The following is an 18,787-nucleotide window of genomic DNA, read 5'->3' on the forward strand; positions in this document are numbered from 1 at the left end:
ATTGTTTTTTTCTTCCTTTCTAAAAAGTAACATACAATATATCAAAGACATATGGAACGAAGAAACCAAAACATTTTACCGTTGTTGTTCTATATTTGAAAAACTTGTAGATAAAAGAAACTGTATATCGGAATTTTCAAAAGTTAAAAGTTCAATACCAATTGACTTCTTACAAATTTTAAAAATTGATAATGAAATTAATGAAAAAACAAACATAGAATTGAAACTTTCTAATGAAATGGTTATATTAGACAGAAATGAAAAAGAAATCAAACCTAAAGAATTAAAACTCAAATATATTCGAGACATGATTAACAAGAATTTATATCCAAAATGTCAACTAAAATGGCAAGAATTTTATGGCCATGAAATTAATTGGAAAATAGTATGGGGCAATTTGAAAAAAAGTTAATGTCACCAATAAAATGAAAGAATTTCAATGGAAATGCATACACAATATCATATTTACGGAAAGTAGACTTTAAAAAATGCAATTGTCAAACGGAAAATGTCATATTTGCCAAACTGCTAATAATACTGAAAATCTGCAACATTTATTTTTCGATTGCAATACAACAAAATTAATCATTAGTAAAATCAAAGATATTTTTACATTATTGAATGTTCAATTAGATGATGAAAATTTAAAACATTTTATGCTTTTGGGAGATAGCAGTGGTCAATCGAACCAAACTTTACATGTAAATCTCTTTTTTATTTTGACAAAATGGTCCTTGTGGAAAATAAGAAACAAAATCAAATATGATGGGTTAAAAATGTCCTCTACATATATTTTGAATCTTTGGAAATCATACATGATAACACATCTGAAATCTGTACCCTGTTACTTATCGAATAATACATTAGACAAAGAGAAAATAAACACATTAATTAATTTTATACTATAAGTACATACCTCGCAGGAGATAACAGTCACGATGTTATGTGGTCTGTTTTTTTTTTATATCTCTTTAATTTATATTGATTACGGCAATCCATGGTTTAAAGATGCACTCGATTATGTTATAATGTTATGTGAATCTGGTTTATAGGTGCACTCCTTTATGCTATAATGTTATATTATTTATAACTAGTATTACATTCTAGAAAGATATTTCTTTTTTCACTCATTGTCATATAAAAGAATATAAGTATTTTTACATGTATACTCTTTTTTTCTGATAATACAGTGCACTTTTTCAGCCTTCTGCTTCCCGAAAAGTTGGTTTAAATGTAAACGGGAATCCACAGTTTGCATCCTGGGCAACTGAGGAAATTGTAAACAGGAAATATTTGGAATAAACAAGTATCAATTTAAAAAAAAAAAAAAATATGTGCATTTTGTGTTTCACATGAAGTCAAAAATGAGTATCATGAGTATCACGGGACACCTCAGGAAAAAACTCTTTTAATATTTTGGTTCAAAAATGGTTTAAATTATGAAAAATAGCCATCATTAGACTAACACTGGAAGCATTTACATAATTACAAATGTACATGCAGCTTTTTGAAGAAATATTTAATATTTGTATTACACAAATTTTATACGACCGCAAAAATTTTAATTGTTCGTCGTATATTGCTAACACGTTGGCGTCGTCGTCGTCGTCTTGCGTCGTCGTCGTCCGAATACTTTTAGTTTTCGCACTCTAACTTTAGTAAAAGTGAATAGAAATCTATGAAATTTTAACAGAAGGTTTATGACCACAAAAGGAAGGTTTGGATTGATTTTGGGAGATTTGATCCCAACATTTTAGGAATTAGGGGCCAAAAAGGGCCCAAATAAGCATTTTCTTGGTTGTCGTACTATAACTTAGGTTTAAGTAAATTGAAATCTATGAAATTTTGACACAAGGTATATGACTACAAAAGGAAGGTTGGGATTGATTTTGGGAGTTTTGGTTCCAACAGTTTAGGAATTAGGGGCCAAAAAAGGGCCCAAATAAGCATTATTCTTGGTTTTCGTACAATAACTTTAGTATAAGTAAATAGAAATAAATGAAATTTTAACACAAGGTTTATGAACACAAAAGAAAGGTTGGGAATGATTTTAGGAGTTTTGGTCTCAACAGATTAGGAATTAGGGGCCAAAAAGGGGCCCAAATAAGCATTATTCTTGGTTTTCGCACCATAACTTTAGTATAAGTAAATAGAAATCTATGAAAATTAAACACAAGGTTTATAACCATAAAAGGAAGGTTGGGTTTGATTTTGGGAGGTTTGGTCTCAACAGTTTAGGAATAAGGGGCCCAAAGGGTCCAAAATTGAACTTTGTTTGATTTCATCAAAAATTGAATAATTGGGGTTCTTTGATATGCCGAATCTAACTGTGTGTGTAGATTCTTAATTTTTGGTCCCGCTTTCAAATTGGTCTACATTAAGGTCTAAAGGGTCCAAAATTAAACTTAGTTTGATTTTAACAAAAAATGAATGTTGGGTTCTTTGATATGCTGAATCTAAAAATGTACTTAGATTTTTGATTATTGGCCCAGTTTTCAAGTTGGTTCAAATCAGGATCCAAAATTATTATATTAAGTATTGTGCAAAAGAAAGAAATTTTCAATTGCACAGTATTCAGCAATAGCAAGAAATCTTCAATTGTACAGTATTGTGCAATAGCAAGCAATTTTCAATTGCCCAGTATCAGGGGTTACGAAATTTTGTTATAGCTCACTAGCCCAGCGCTAATTGGTAGCATGATTTTACAAGCCCTGTTGGAAGAACTACTCGCCCAACAAAACTGACCTTCTAGCCCGAGTATGCCTTACAAACTCAGAGTTTGCTGCAAAATACAATGAATTCTATAAACTTTACAACTTTTATCCGTTGTACAGTAGAATTTAGCAAATTGGATACCAAAAACTTATGTCAGCAAAAAAATATCCAATTAGCAGATATATTCAATTCGTTGATCACGATAATTGAATATTCCTTGACTATTCTGTAATAAAGAGTTGACCAAATCCCAATATGGTACAACTCTTGACCACTGCTATAGTATATGGGTATATAAAAGGATTGGAGCGATTTTTATCAAATACATCATCACGTTTGTGTAAAGAATTATCAGCTGGTTTAATAGGTGAAATGCGTATATTTGTTTTCAGTTTTAAAATTATCTTTATTATAATAAATCAAATGACCTCAAATATTTATGTGATTAAATATCACCATTCATAGTTTGTGTCTTTTATAAATGTTTTATTAAGGAAGTACGGTAATATCCATATATTTACATTTATCACAGGTAAGCTAATTGTGGGCTATAAAGTGACTACAAACTGAGCAGTCTTTAAACTGAAATTGTTTTTGTTATAAATTTTATTTCTTTAAAATCGAATCCATTTGAATATCAATGAAGATAATCATATATGATGAAATATTATTGCATCAAGTTTAGGTTTTCTGAAGACTTTAAATGTTTAGGTTATGGTTCTGGGGGCTCCTCCAGTTTGCAAATAAAAACAAAATGGCGTCTAAACATGTGCACATGTTACAAATTCATATCTGACGAAAGTCAGGTTTTTAAATTACTGTCAAAAGGGATTCACATAAAATTGCAATAAATCATTAATCAGGTTAAACTATATTTTCCCCGATTGCATAATCAGTGTATAATACCCCCTGTAATGCCAAATCGATATTTAAAGTACGGGACCTCACCAAATTATTTGTTCTATTTTAAAACTTTTACAAAATCAGTTTTAACTCTGGGAATCCCGGATGACATTGTCGAATCTGGTTGGCTAAGATAGAATGGTGATGAGGGGATTTTCCACTTTCTATTTTGAAAACGCCAAGAAATTTTTGTCACTAATCCGTCGGGCATATTGGGTTACATTTTTTGGTTGCCTGAGGTCTAAAAGCTGTAGTCCAGGGCGTCGGGCTAGTGGATTTTTAACCCCTGAGTATTGTGCAATAGCAAATATTTTCAATTACTCAGTATTGCGCAATAGCAAGAAATATCTAATTGTACAATATTGTGCAATAGCAAGAAATGTTCAATTGATTGGAGTTATCTTTCTTTGTCCAGAATAGTAGTTGAATTAACTTAAATCATTGTTTTATAAAATATACAATGTATATTCACTTTTACTACCAACTGATAAAAATTAAAACAATCTTTACCATTCAGTGATAAGCACTTTATTTTACATTTTAATATTTTATTATGTAATTAAATGAGTAGTTATTGTTGCAAACTCCATTAGGAATTTGAATTAAGATCAGTTTTGGAAAAAGGGAAAGGGGGATGTGAAAATAAAATGGGGGGGGGGGGGGAAATTTTCTCATTTCAGATTTCATACATAAAAAGAAAATTTCTTCAAACATTTTTTTGAGAGGATTAATATTCAACAGCATAGTGAATTGCTCAAGGCAAAAAAAATATTTTAAGTTCATTAGACCACATTCATTCTGTGTCAGAAACCTATGCTGTGTCAACTATTTAATCACAATCCAAACTTAGAGGTGAATCAAGCTTAAATGTTGTGTCCATACTTGCCCCAACTGTTCAGGGTTCAACCTCTGCGGTCGTATATAGCTGCGCCCTGCGGAGCCTCTGGTTAGTTAAATATATTGTGTTTAAAAACTGCCTAATTTTTGTCGAGCCTGCAACTGTTGTTGCAGAAAGCTCGACATAGGGATAGTGATCCGGCGGCGGTGGTGTTAGCTCACTTCTTAAAAGCTGAATATATTAGAAGGTGGAAGACCTGGATGCTTCATATTTTGTATAAAGATGCCTCATGTTACGAAGTTTCCGTCAGTCACATGTCCATTGTCCTTGACCTCATTTTAATGGTTCAGTGACCACTTGAAAAAAAAGTTCAGATTTTTATACGACCGCAAAAATTTTAATTTTTCGTCGCATATTGCTCTCACATTGGCGTCGTCGTCTGCGTCGTCGTCGTTGTCCGAATACTTTTAGTTTTCGCACTCTAACTTTAGTAAAAATGAATAGAAATCTATGAAATTTTTACACAATGTTTATGACCACAAAAGGAAGGTTGTAATTGATTCAAACATTTTAGGAATTACGGGCCAAAAAGGGACCAAATAAGCATTTTCTTGGTTTTCGCACAATAACTTTAGTTTAAGTAAATAGAAATCAATGAAATTTAAACACAAGGTTTATGACCACAAATAAAGGTTGGGATTGATTTTGGGATTTAAGGTCAGAACAGTTTAGGAATTAGGGACCAAAAAGGGGCCCAAGTAAGCATTATTCTTGGTTTTCGCACCATAACTTTAGTTTAAGTAAATAGAAATCTATGAAATTTAAAAACAAGGTTTATGACCAAAAAAGGAAGATTGGATTTGATTTTGGGAGTTTTGGTCTAAACAGTTTAGGAATAAGGGGCCCAAAGGGTCCAAAATTAAACTTTGTTTGATTTCATCAAAAGTTGAATAATTGGGGTTCTTTGATATGCCGAATCTAACTGTGTATATGTAGATTCTTAATTTTTGGTCCCGTTTTCAAATTGGTCTACATTAAAGTCCAAAGGGTCCAAAGTTAAACTAAGTTTGATTTTAAAAAAAATTGAATTCTTGAGCTTTTTTGATATGCTGAATCTAAACATGTACTTAGATTTTTGATTATGGGCCCAGTTTTCAAGTTGGTTCAAATCAGGATCCAAAATTATTATATTAAATATTGTGCAATATTAAGAAATTTTCAATTGCACAGTATTCAGCAATAGCAAGAAATCTTCAATTGTGCAGTATTGTGCAATAGCAAGAAATGTTCAATATCACAGTATTGTGCAATAGCAAGAAATCTTCAATTGCACAGTCTTGTGCAATACCAAATATTTTCAATTGCACAGTATTGCGCAATAGCAAGAAATATCTAATTGCACAATATTGTGCAATAGCAAGAAATTTTCAATTGATTGGAGTTATCTTTCTTTGTCCAGAATAGTAGTTGAATCAACTTAAATCATTGTTTTATACAATATACAATGTATATTCACTTTTACTACCAACTGATAAATTAAAACAATCTTAACCATTCAGTGATAACAAGCACCTTTTGTTACATTTTAATATTTTATGATGTATTTAAATGAGTAGTTATTGTTGCAAACTCCATTATAAATTTGAATTGAGATCAGTTTTGGAAAAAAGGAAAGGGGGATTTTTTGAGAGGATTAATATTCAACAGCAAAGTGAATTGCTCAAAGGAAAAAAGGTATTTTAAGTTCATTAGACCACATTCATTCTGTGTCAGAAACCTATGCTGTGTCAACTATTTAATCACAATCCAAATTTAGAGCTCAATCAGCTTAAATGTTGTGTACATACTTGCCCCAACCGTTCAGGGTTCAACCTCTGCGGTCGTATAAAGCTGCGCCCTGCGGAGCATCTGGTTTGTAATGTTAAATTCTCTCTTACTGTAAGTAATACGATAACTATTACTATATTTAGTCTGTGCGTACCTTGCAAGGTCTTCATGCCCGGCAGACAGTTTTCACTTGACCTCGACCTCATTTCATGGATCAGTGAACAAGGTTAAGTTTTGGTGGTCAAGTCCATATCTCAGATACTATAAGCAATAGGTCTAGTTTATTTGGTGTATGGAAGGACTGTAAGGTGTACATGTCTAGCGGGCAGATGTCATATGACCTTGACCTCATTTTCATGGTTCAGTGGTTATAGTTAAGTTTTTGTGTTTTGGTCTGTTTTTCTCATACTTTATGCAATAGGTTTACTATATTTGTTGTATGGAATGATTGTAAGGTGTACATGTCTAGCGGGCAGATGTCATCTGATCTTGACCTCATTTTTGTCGAGCCTGCAACTTTTGTTGCAGAAAGCTCAGGGGTTTCATTATCTTTCATGTTGACCGGTACATTCCTATTTGTAGGTGGTACTTTTCAATGTAGTCAATGAATTCAGGCAGTACTTATCAGTAGCATAGGAGGGTAAAAGTACCGGGTACCGCCTCCTAATGATTGGCCTGATTTAAGCTCGACATAGGGATAGTGATCCGGTGGCGACGGTGGCAGCTACGGCGCCGGCGGTGTTAGCTCACTTCTTAAAAGCTATATATTTTAGAAGGTGGAAAACCTGGATGCTTCATTTATGGTATAAAGATGTCCATGTTACGAAGTTTCCGTCAGTCACATGTCTATTGTCCTTGAACTCATTTTCATGGTTCAGAGACCACTTGAAAAAAAAGTTCTGATTTTTTGTAATGTTAAATTCTCTTTTACTGTAAGTAATAGGTTTACTATATTTGTTGTATGGAATGATTTTAAGGTGTACATATCTAGTGGATAGATGTCATCTGAGCTTGACCTCATTTTCATTGTTCAGTGGTCAAAGTGAAGTTTTTGAGTTTTGGTCTTTTTATCTAATACTATATCGTCATAGGTCAACCAAATTTGGTGTATGAAAATATTTTATGATCTATATGTCAGTGGTGCAGGTTTTATTTGACCTTGACCTGGTTTTCACGGTTCATTGCTCAGTGTTAAGTTTTTGTGTTTTGTTCTTTTTTCTTAAACTATAAGCAATAGGTCAACTATATTTGTTGTATGGAAGCATTGTTAGCTGTACATGTCTGCCTGGCATATGGTTCAGCTGATCTTGACGTCATTTTTATGGTTCATGTTAAGTTTATGTGACAGTCGTAATAATGCTGTATATTTAGGAGTATCAATATAATATCAATGATTAGTAAAGAAGGCGAGACATTTCAGTGTGTGCACTCTTGTTATTTTCATGGTTCAGTGGTTATAGTTAAGTTTTTGTGTTTTGGTCTGTTTTTCTCATACTTTATGCAATAGGTTTACTATATTTGTTGTATGGAATGATTGTAAAGTGTACATGTCTAGCGGGCAGATGTTATCTGATCTTGACCTCATTTTCATGGTTCAGTGGTTATAGTTAAGTTTTTATGTTTTGGTCTGTTTTTCTCATACTTTATGCAATACGTTTACTATATATTTGTTGTATGGAATGATTGTAAGATGTACATGTTTAGCAGGCAGATGTCATCTGACCTTGACCTCATTTTTATGGTTCAGTGGTCAAAGTTAAGTTTTTGAGTTTTGGTCTTTTTATCTGATACTATATGTCATAGGTCAAGACAACTATATTTGGTGTATGGAAATATTTTATGATCTATATGTCAGTCGTGCAGGTTTTATTTGAACTTGACCTGGTTTTCACGGTTCATTGCTCAGTGTTAAGTTTTTGTGTCTGGTCTATTTTCTTAAACTATAAGCAATATGTCAGCTTTCTTTGTTGTATGGAAGCATTGTTAGCTGTACATGTCTGCCTGGCATATGCTTCATGTTAAGTTTATGTGACAGTCGTCATTTTTATGGTTCAGTGGTCAAAGTTAAATTTTTGAGTTTGGTCTTTTTATCTGATACTAAATGTCATAGGTCAAGACAACTATATTTGGTGTATGGAAATATTTTATGATCTATATGTCAGTCGTGCAGGTTTTATTTGAACTTGACCTGGTTTTCACGGTTCATTGCTCAGTGTTAAGTTTTTGTGTTTTGGTCTATTTTCTTAAACTATAAGCAATATGTCAGCTTTATTTGTTGTATGGAAGCATTGTTAGCTGTACATGTCTGGCTGGCATATGGTTTATGTTAAGTTTATGTGACAGTCGTAATAAAGCTTTATATTTAGGAGTGTCAACATAATATCAATGATTAGTAAAGAAGGCGAGACATTTCAGTGTGTGCATTCTTGTCTTTAATGGGTACCTTTAAGACTAGTTGTCACCAGTTTCAGATTTTTTGGTCATTGACAAAGACTAAATAATATGTTTAGAATTATTGAATATCAAACATTTCAATTGGGAAAAAAATGACAAGAACATTTTGACTGACCTTTGTAAATATTTGTGTATAGACTATTGATTTTATTTGTGCATGATTTGTATCTATACTTGTGTTTTTAATTATTAGGAAGGATCAAAATCGGAGATTGAATGGAAAAGGCACACTGTTCATTGTATCTAGTTTAAAATCTCATACCGCATTTCATGCATTCAAAATTTATGACGACACACTCGACCTCGATGAGTCGAACCTCAGATGAGTCGAATACTTTGGTCCAGTCCCTTCGATTTCGACACAACGAGGTTCAACTGTAGTTCTATTAAAGTTCGTTTTGTGCCTTTGTGATGTCATTTACCAGATAAAGGGGATCGCCTGTATTCTAGGTCTATTAAAGTTCGTTTTGTGCCTTTGTGACGTCATTTACCAGATAAAGGGGATCGCCTGTATTCTAGTTCTATTAAAGTCAGTTTTGTGCCTTTGTGATGTCATTTACCAAATAAAGGGGATCGCCTGTATTCTAGTTCTATTAAAGTTCGTTCTGTGCCTTTGTGATGTCATTTACAAGAAAGAGGCGGATCGCCTGTATTCTAGTTCTATTAAAGTTCGTTTTGTGCCTTTGTGATGTCATTTACCAGATAGAGGGGATCGCCTGTATTCTAGTTCTATTAAAGTTCGTGTTTTGCCTTTGTGATGTTATTTACCAGATAGAGGGGGATCGCCTGTATTCTTGTTCTATTAAAGTTCGTTTTATGCCTTTGTGATGTCATTTACCAGATATTTAAAGGGGATCGCCTGTATTCTTGTTCTATTAAAGTTTGTTTTGTGCCTTTGTGATGTCATTTACCAGATAAAGGGGATCACCTGTATTCTAGCTCTATTAAGTTTCGTTTTGTGCCTTTGTGATGTCATTTACCAGATAGAGGGGGATCGCCTGTATTTTAGTTCTATTAAAGTTCATCAATCGTCTGTAATCGTCATTATGCAGGATTAACTAGAAATAATATTTGTTCCCTAAGTACCTAATTACAATTCCCATACAACAACTGCTGATTATTATTTATAAGAATTTAATTTGCCGAATAATAAGTGCAAAATAGCATTATAATTTTTTGAACCAATCGCTCATCAACATAGGAACGGAAGTAATATTAAATATAAATGACTCTCTTATAGTTGTTGCCTGTTATCTATTTAAGAGATATATCTTTAACACACTGCAAGGAGTAAGATACCAAAAACTTAGTACAAAAACTGATTTAATTTGATTGGCTTATCCAGCATCATATGACGATATCTATTATTTTTACATGATTTAAATTTGATGTTAACGTTTATTTGCAGATTGTTATTGACCTGTGGCAGCTGGTATTAACGCCATGATGACACCCTTTGAAATAAGCTGAAGTTACAATTGGAGTTTTATGAAGAATAATTTGTATTTATTGACAGATTGAGAACTAGAACCAACAGACTTCTTTTCGGGACTTTGGGTATTTAATCATACTTGGTATATACATTTCTGATGTATAGTTTAAGTGTCTCTTTTTGGACATTCACTACATCAAGTCTTTTTATAAGTAATATATAAAATCTTATTAGCTTTGATGGCATGAGCCAAAGAATAAAAACATTGTCATTGCAACAGCTAAACATACATTATTCCCGGTGATCAAACATGCTAAAGGGGAGATAATCAAATTAACTTTCATCAATATACTGTCCATATACAGTCTGTGTGCCTTGTCAGTGACTAACAGCTAGACAGATATTGTTTCTGATCTAACATGTTAGAGGGGAGATAATCAAATTAATTTTATTAAGGAATGACTGTAATATTTTTTCTGTCCATGATGAAATAACATTAAAAATATGGTGCACAGTGAATAACGTGCGTAGCGGGTTATTTAACAGTGTGCACCACATTTTTTATGCTATTTCAAAAAGAGAAAAAATATCAAAGTCATTTCTTTTAATTTAATTCTAAATTCCATTTTAAGCCGTAGAAAAACCATGAAAAAACGTTGATGACATCACGGTCACATGACTAAATTATGTATATGGGCTCATAACAAAATAACATCAGCCAATCAGAAGATGCGTTGCATCCAAAATTAAATCATTTCTATATACTGTCCATTTGACCATGTGCCTTGTCTGTGTAACAGTTGGACAGATATTGTGTCTGGTGGTCTAACATGTTAAACGGGAGATAATCAAATCAACTTACTTCAATATACTGTCTATATGTCCATGTACTTTGTCAGTGAAACAGCTGGACTGATATTGTGTCTGGTGGTCTAACATGTTAAAGGGGAGATAATCAAATTAACTTACTTCAATATACTGTTTGTCTCTATGTTTATGTACCATGTCAGTGAAACAGACAGATATTATTTCTGGTAGTCTAACATGTTAAAGGGGAGATAATCAAATCAACTTACTTCAATATACTGTCTATATGTCCATGTACCTTGTCGTTGTAACAACTGGATAGATATTGTTCATGGTAAACTAAAGTTTACATGTTAAAGGGGAGATAATAAAATCAACTGTCTTTAGTAGACTTATGTCGGTATGCCTTGTCAGCCCTTTACTTCTTTGCAGATGATGGATACATTAATCTTTACATAGTGGAGAAAAATTATGGCCTAAATCAATGGTTAAAATATTAGAATTATAAACTTATATATATTTTCTTTTTTTGCAGGATATAATGGAAGATTGGGATAAGGTAAGATTTTCTTCTTAAAGTTCGATAGTCATGTGACCTAGTTTTGTCTTTAAACTGTACAGAAAGGTACATGTGTGTAGTTCGTTGTATTCATAGAGGGATTGATTGATTGTTGGTTGCTTAACGCCCACTGGCAAATATTTCATTCATATTCAGGACGAGATAAAGTTCACAATAAATACAATAGGTAGGTCTTGTCATAATAGAGGCCGTAAGGGATGAAGGTCGGGGAGATTCATAGAGGGAAAATAGAAGAAAATCAAAATGACAAGAGTTATAAGAATTGTAATGGACAAAATTACAAGGAGCAAACCTGATACATTATCCAGCATCAAAAGATTTTGTGTTTTCTACAAAAACTCTGAAATTACAAACAGCAATTTCACTGTCTTGTTCAGTTGTTGTCACTGCATTTGAGAAGTAAACTGTAAAAGTGGACATAATAAGCAGAATAACTCAGACTATAAAAAGTAGTTTGTTAATTTGTTAAATAAAAAAATGTAACATTGTAACACACATAATTACCAATATACTTACTTACTTACTTAATTTGAATTATAACATGTATCATACATTATTATGTGCAGGAGAGAAATGCTTAAGCTTTGTTTTACTTACAGAACCTTCATATAGCTGCTCTTGAGGGAAATCTTAAAGATGTGGAATTATCTTTACAAAATGGAGCTAATTTGGAAAATACAAGATATGGTGTAAGTGAATTCGAAGTAGAAATATTTAAAACATATAAAGGTATTTACTTACAATAGATGAACCAGATAAATCACTAGATATAGGAAGATGGGGTGTGAGTGCCAATGAGACAACTGTCAATCCAGGTCACAATTTAAAAAAGTAAACCATTATAGGTCAAGGTACGGTCTTCAACACAGAGCCTTGGCTCACAACGAACAACAAGCTATCAAGGGCCTCAAAAAATACTTATGTAAAACCAATCAAACAGTTGTTTTTAGAATATTAGTCACTACATGTTTCTTTATTAACAATAGTAAAGTAACTCCTGTTTTTACACACAATATTAGAAATGTATTAACAAATCATTGATGTATACCACACCTTTCAAATAGGGGATAGAATACCAAGGAGACAGTCGCATTACAAAAGTATAAGGAGAATAACTTGGCAGAAACAGAAATACTAAAAAGACAATAGTTCCTACAACATTACACAAAACAACAAGAACAAACATGAAATATGTAATAACACTTTTATTACATTGGGTTGCTGTCCCATAACCTCATAATAAGTTTAAAGCTGGAAAACTGTAATTCATTTCATTATACTTCACACGCACTTTCCCTGTTTTCTTCCTCGGAACAGTATATCTAGCTGGAAATGAATCTGATCGGCTTTTCAGTATAAAATTAATAAAATCTCGGATTCCACGATACTTCGCTAGCTATAGATTTATGGATTTTGGTAGCGTCTTACTGAAAAACTATTGGAACTACGCAGTAAATTAACCACATAATTTTAATTGTAAATAGATACAAGTTTTATCATTAAGTAGATATATTTTGTCATATTAAGGTAGATCATAAGTAAATATTTTTTGAGACAGAATTTTCTTTATACTTAGCCAAAATGAAGATTTTAATATGTTCTTTTCAAAAATATATATTAAAAAGTATGGGTCACCGTGCTATTTTTCAAACTATGAGTCGTTGACAATTGTCTAAATTTGGTTAGATTGTTCATGGAAAATCACATTTGTGTACATAAAAAAAAATCTATGAGATAGAATTTTTAAATAAATTGTAAAAAGATAGGTTTTGTAATATATTTTCAGAAAATAAAAAGAAAAAATCGTGTCACCGAACTTGTTTTCTTGCTACAAATAAAAAGAAAAAAAAATCCCTATCAGTCCAGTATAATTTTTTTACTAAAAGAGTTATCTGCCCTTAAACATGTTAAATGGCTCATTTGAAAAAAATATTCTAAAAAAAAACAAAAAAATGATATTTGTTTAAATATTTTGATTTATACAATATATTACCAAGTATTCTTTATATTGTGAAACAGTCTAACCTTTAAATTGCAAATCTGTTTCCAAATTTGCAGATTAAGGCAAATAACTAGACCAATTTTTTACTGTAATTGTACAATCCAAGATGGCGGTATACCATGTATCTACCTTAAGGGCATACGATACAGTTTTGATCCTGTATTTACAAGTTGATGAAAATTTGCATATAGACTATTTTTTTACATGATTAAATCAAATATGTAATAAAAACAATACCTTCATGTGCTATTTTTTTAGTTAAACGAGGTCGACATTTTGTATATTTGCTTAAAATTCGGATTTGTGGTCGTATTTTCTCTTTCGAAAGAAAGCCATAACTTTTTTGTTTTTAAAGATAAACAGTTTGCTTTTTGTTAAATAATTTGTAATTTCTGTATTTGATATGTATCTTAAAAATTTATGCATTTTGTATTCATTTATCAAATGGTCATGAATTGAGAAAAAAACATCATTTTTTGTTGTATATTTATCAAAATTAAAAAAATGCACTATTTACAGTTTTATAAAATTTGGTTCGCATAATCTTGCTGCAAAATGAAAGAAAATGTCATATAAAAAAATAGGGGTCCATTGCACTCGTTTCCAAATTAAATCAGTTTGAATGATAAAAATCAGTCGAAAAATGCATCTTTTCCCGGTATGTCACAGTTTGACGTCGAGAAAATAACATTTTACGTTAGCAACATCATTACCTCCTCTGTAACTGTATTGTATGCCCTTAAATGACCAAAATAAGTGTGATTTATTTGAAATGAAGTGTTTTAAAATGATGTGAGAATTTGGAAATGCAATTGGTGCCATTTTTTAATTACCCTGTTTGCATTCTGTACCATTCTTTGATGAAATGAATTCGATTATAACAAATTTGAAGTGACAGATAACAAGTTCGACACACTGGCACCACTTTAAAACTATGTTTGGATGACATTAAATTGATATTATCAGAAATTATTAGGATAATAGTGAGTACGTTTTTAACACATGTCCGTTTCCGTATCTTATCATTATTAATTATGACCCGACGATAAAATCAGCTACAATTAGGTAGTGTCAAGTCCTGTCAATATATATGTTCCTGATTCTACACACACGAAAAAATCACTTGGTTCTTAAAAATATGACAAACATAACACAAGACATGCGATATATCAGTTCTTCTTTATACAATACTAATGTAAACCATTTCTGTTTAATATACACACACTTTACTAACAACTTTGGCATAATCAGCACAAAACATTTAACACCTCAATAATAAAAACTAATACTGATTTACCATACCTCTACATGTGAACCTGGATCATACAACATGCATTTACCACTCCTGCACTGAACATGACATGTGACACTTTTATATACAACACGCATTTACCACTCCTGTATTGAACATGACACGTGTCACCAGATCATACAACACGCATTTATCACTACTGTACTATACATGACATGTGTCACCAGATCATACAACACACATTTACCACATTACCACTCCTGTACTGAACATGACAGGTGACACCTGATCTTACAATATTCATTAACCACTCATGAACTGAACATGACATGTGACACCTGATCATACAACATTCATCTTCCACTCCTGTACTGAACATGACAGGTGACACCTGATCCTACAATATTCATTAATCACTCCTGTACCGAACATGACATCTGACACCTGATCATACAACATTCATTTACCACTCCTGTAGTGATCACGACATGTGATACTTGAGCATACAACATGCATTCATTTCTCCTGTTCTGAACATGATACATGGCACCTGATCATACAACATTCATTTACCACTCCTGTACTGAACATGACAGGTAACACCTGATCATACAACATTCATTCATTACTCCTGTTCTGAACATGATACATGGCACCTGATCATACAACATTCATCCACCACTCTTGTACAGAACATGACATGTGACACCTGATCATACAACATTCATCCAGCACTCTTTTACAGAACATGACATGTGACACCTGATCATAAAACATTCATTTACCACTCCCGTACTGAACATGACGAGAGACACCTGATCATACAACATTCACCCACCACTCTTGTACTGAACATAATATGTGACACCTGATCAAGCAATATGCATTCACCTTTCCTGTACTGAACATGACATTGGAAACCTGATCATACAATATTCATTTACCACTTCTGTACTGAACATGACATGTGACACCTGATCATAAAACATTCATTTACCACTCTTGTACTGAACATAACATGTGAAACCTGATCAAGCAATATGCTTTCACCATTCCTGTACTGAACATGACATTGGAAACCTGATCATACAACATTCATCCACCACTTTTGTACAGAACATGACATGTGACACCTGATCATTAAACATTCATTTACCACTCCCGTACTGAACATGACGAGAGACACCTCATCATACAACATTCATCCACCACTCTTGTACTGAACATGACATGTGACACCTGATCATAAAACATTCATTCACCACTCTTGTACTGAACATAACATGTGACACCTGATCAAGCAATATGCATTCACCTTTCCTGTACTGAACATGACATGTGACACCTGATCATTCAACATTCATCTACCACTCCTGTACTGAACATGACATGTGACACCTGTTCAAGCAATATGCATTCACCATTCCTGTACTGAACATGACATGTGACACCTGATCATACAACATTCATTTCCCACTCCTGTACTGAACATGACACATGACACCTGATCATACAACACTCATTGATCATTTCTGTACTGAACATTACATGTGGCACCTGATCATAAAACATGCATATACTACTCCTGTACTGAACATGACATGTGACACCTGATCACAAAACATTCATTTACCACTCCTATACTGAACATGACATGTGACACCTGATCAAGCAATATGCATTCAACATTCCTGTACTGACCATGACATGTGACACCTGATCATAAAACATGCATATATTACTCCTATACTGAACATGACATGTGACATCTGATCATACAACCTTCATTTACCACCCCTGTACTGAATATGACATGTACAGCATTCATATACCACTCCTGTACTGAGCATGACGTGACACCTGATCAAACAACATGCATTTACCACTCTTGTACTGAACATGTCATGTGACTTCTGATTATACAACGTTCATTTACCACCCCTGTACTGAATATGACATGTGACATCTGATTATACAACATTCATTTACCATTCCTTTACTGAACATGACATTTCACCACTCCAATTAGAGATCCCCTGTCTTTGTGCCTTGTCAGTGTAACGGCTGGACAGATATTTTTTCTAATGGTCTAACATGTTCCCCTTCTTTGGTCAAAATTTTCCTTTTATTTAACAAAATAAAAATCAGTTTGCTTAGTGTTGTCTATCGTAATTCAAAATACATGACATATCAATTTTCAATTAAAAAAGACATTGTAAAATTGCAATACAGGTCATGAAATCATCAATTTAGACTTCTGGGAACACAGGATTTATATTCAATAAATTCTATTTAAAGGAAAAAGACTAAAATCAGAGAATTTTCTTTTTTTATGAATATATTTCTTTGAAACAGTATTGTTTCCTGGATCATCGTTAAAAAAACCAGTTTAGACGTAACACTATGCTTTTAACAAATGTGTAGCTACAATGATTGTAAAGTAACCACTTCAAAACAATTGTTTCTATCATAGCAGTGACAGTCCATATCAGGTCCATCATGTGACACAACAATCACACTTAATCTCAACACAATGATATGACAAAGCTTTGACACTCTTTACTCAACACCATCATGTGACAAATATAACTGACACTCTTTTTACTCAACACCAAAATGTGACATAGCAATGACACACTGACACTCAGCACAAGTATGTGACATAGCAATGACACTATCATACTCAACACCAACATGTGACATAGCCATAACACTTGTATACTCAACACCAACAACTAACATATCAATGACACTCTTAAACTTAACAACAACATGCGACATAGCAATAACACTCTTTTACTCAACACCAACATGTGACATATCACTGTTACTCGTATGTTCAATACCAACATGTGACATAGGAATAACACTCTTATACTCAACACAAGCATGTGAAATAGCAATGACACTCGTATACTCAACACCAACATGTGACATAGCCATATAACTCTATTCCTCACCACCAACATCTAACATGTATAGCAGTTACATTCTTATATAAAACTAAACAACAACATGCAACATAGCAATGACACTATTTTACCCAACACCAACTTTTAAACTTACCACGACACTCTTATACTCAATACCATCATGTGACCTAGTCATGACACATTTACTTTACACCAACATGTAATATAGCAATGCTATTCTTATTTTCAACACCAACACATAACAATGATATTTAATCTTAAAACCATCATGTGACATCTTAAATAATCAACTGAATGTGAAATGGTTATACCATTCTTATACTCAACACAAGCATGTGACATAGCAATGACACTATTATAGTCAGAACCAACATGTGACATAGCAATGACACTATTATAGTCAGCACCAACATGTGACAAAGCAATGACACTAGTATAGTCAGCACCAACAGGTAACATAGCAATGACACTCTTATACTCAACATCAACATGTGACATAGCAATGACATGCTTTAACTCACCACAAACAGGTGGTATAGCCGTGACACTCTTTAACTCAACACAAATATGTGGCATAGCCATGATATGCTTAGACTGAATACCAGCATCTGAAATAGCAATGACTCTCTTATACTCAACACCAACATTTGACTTAGGCAGAGCAATCTTATACACAACACCAATATGTGACATACAAATGACACTCGTATGCTCAACACCAACATTTGACCCAGTGATGACACTTTTACTCAGAACCTAGCCATGATACAATTATACTCAACACCATCTTGTGATTTAGCAATGAAATTCTTATACTCAACACCATTAAGTGACCTAGCAATGAAAGACTTTTACTCAATACAAACATATAATCTAGCCATAACACTCATATACTCAACACAAAACATGTGACATAGCCATAACACTTGTATACTCAACACAAACATGTGACCTAGCCCTGACACTATTATACTCTACACCAACATGTGACATTGCAATGACATGCTTTAACTCAGCAAAAACAGGTGGCATAGCCGTAACATT

Source organism: Mytilus edulis, chromosome 7 (genome assembly GCF_963676685.1).
Source record: "Mytilus edulis chromosome 7, xbMytEdul2.2, whole genome shotgun sequence".
Taxonomy (NCBI): Eukaryota; Metazoa; Mollusca; class Bivalvia; order Mytilida; family Mytilidae; genus Mytilus; species Mytilus edulis.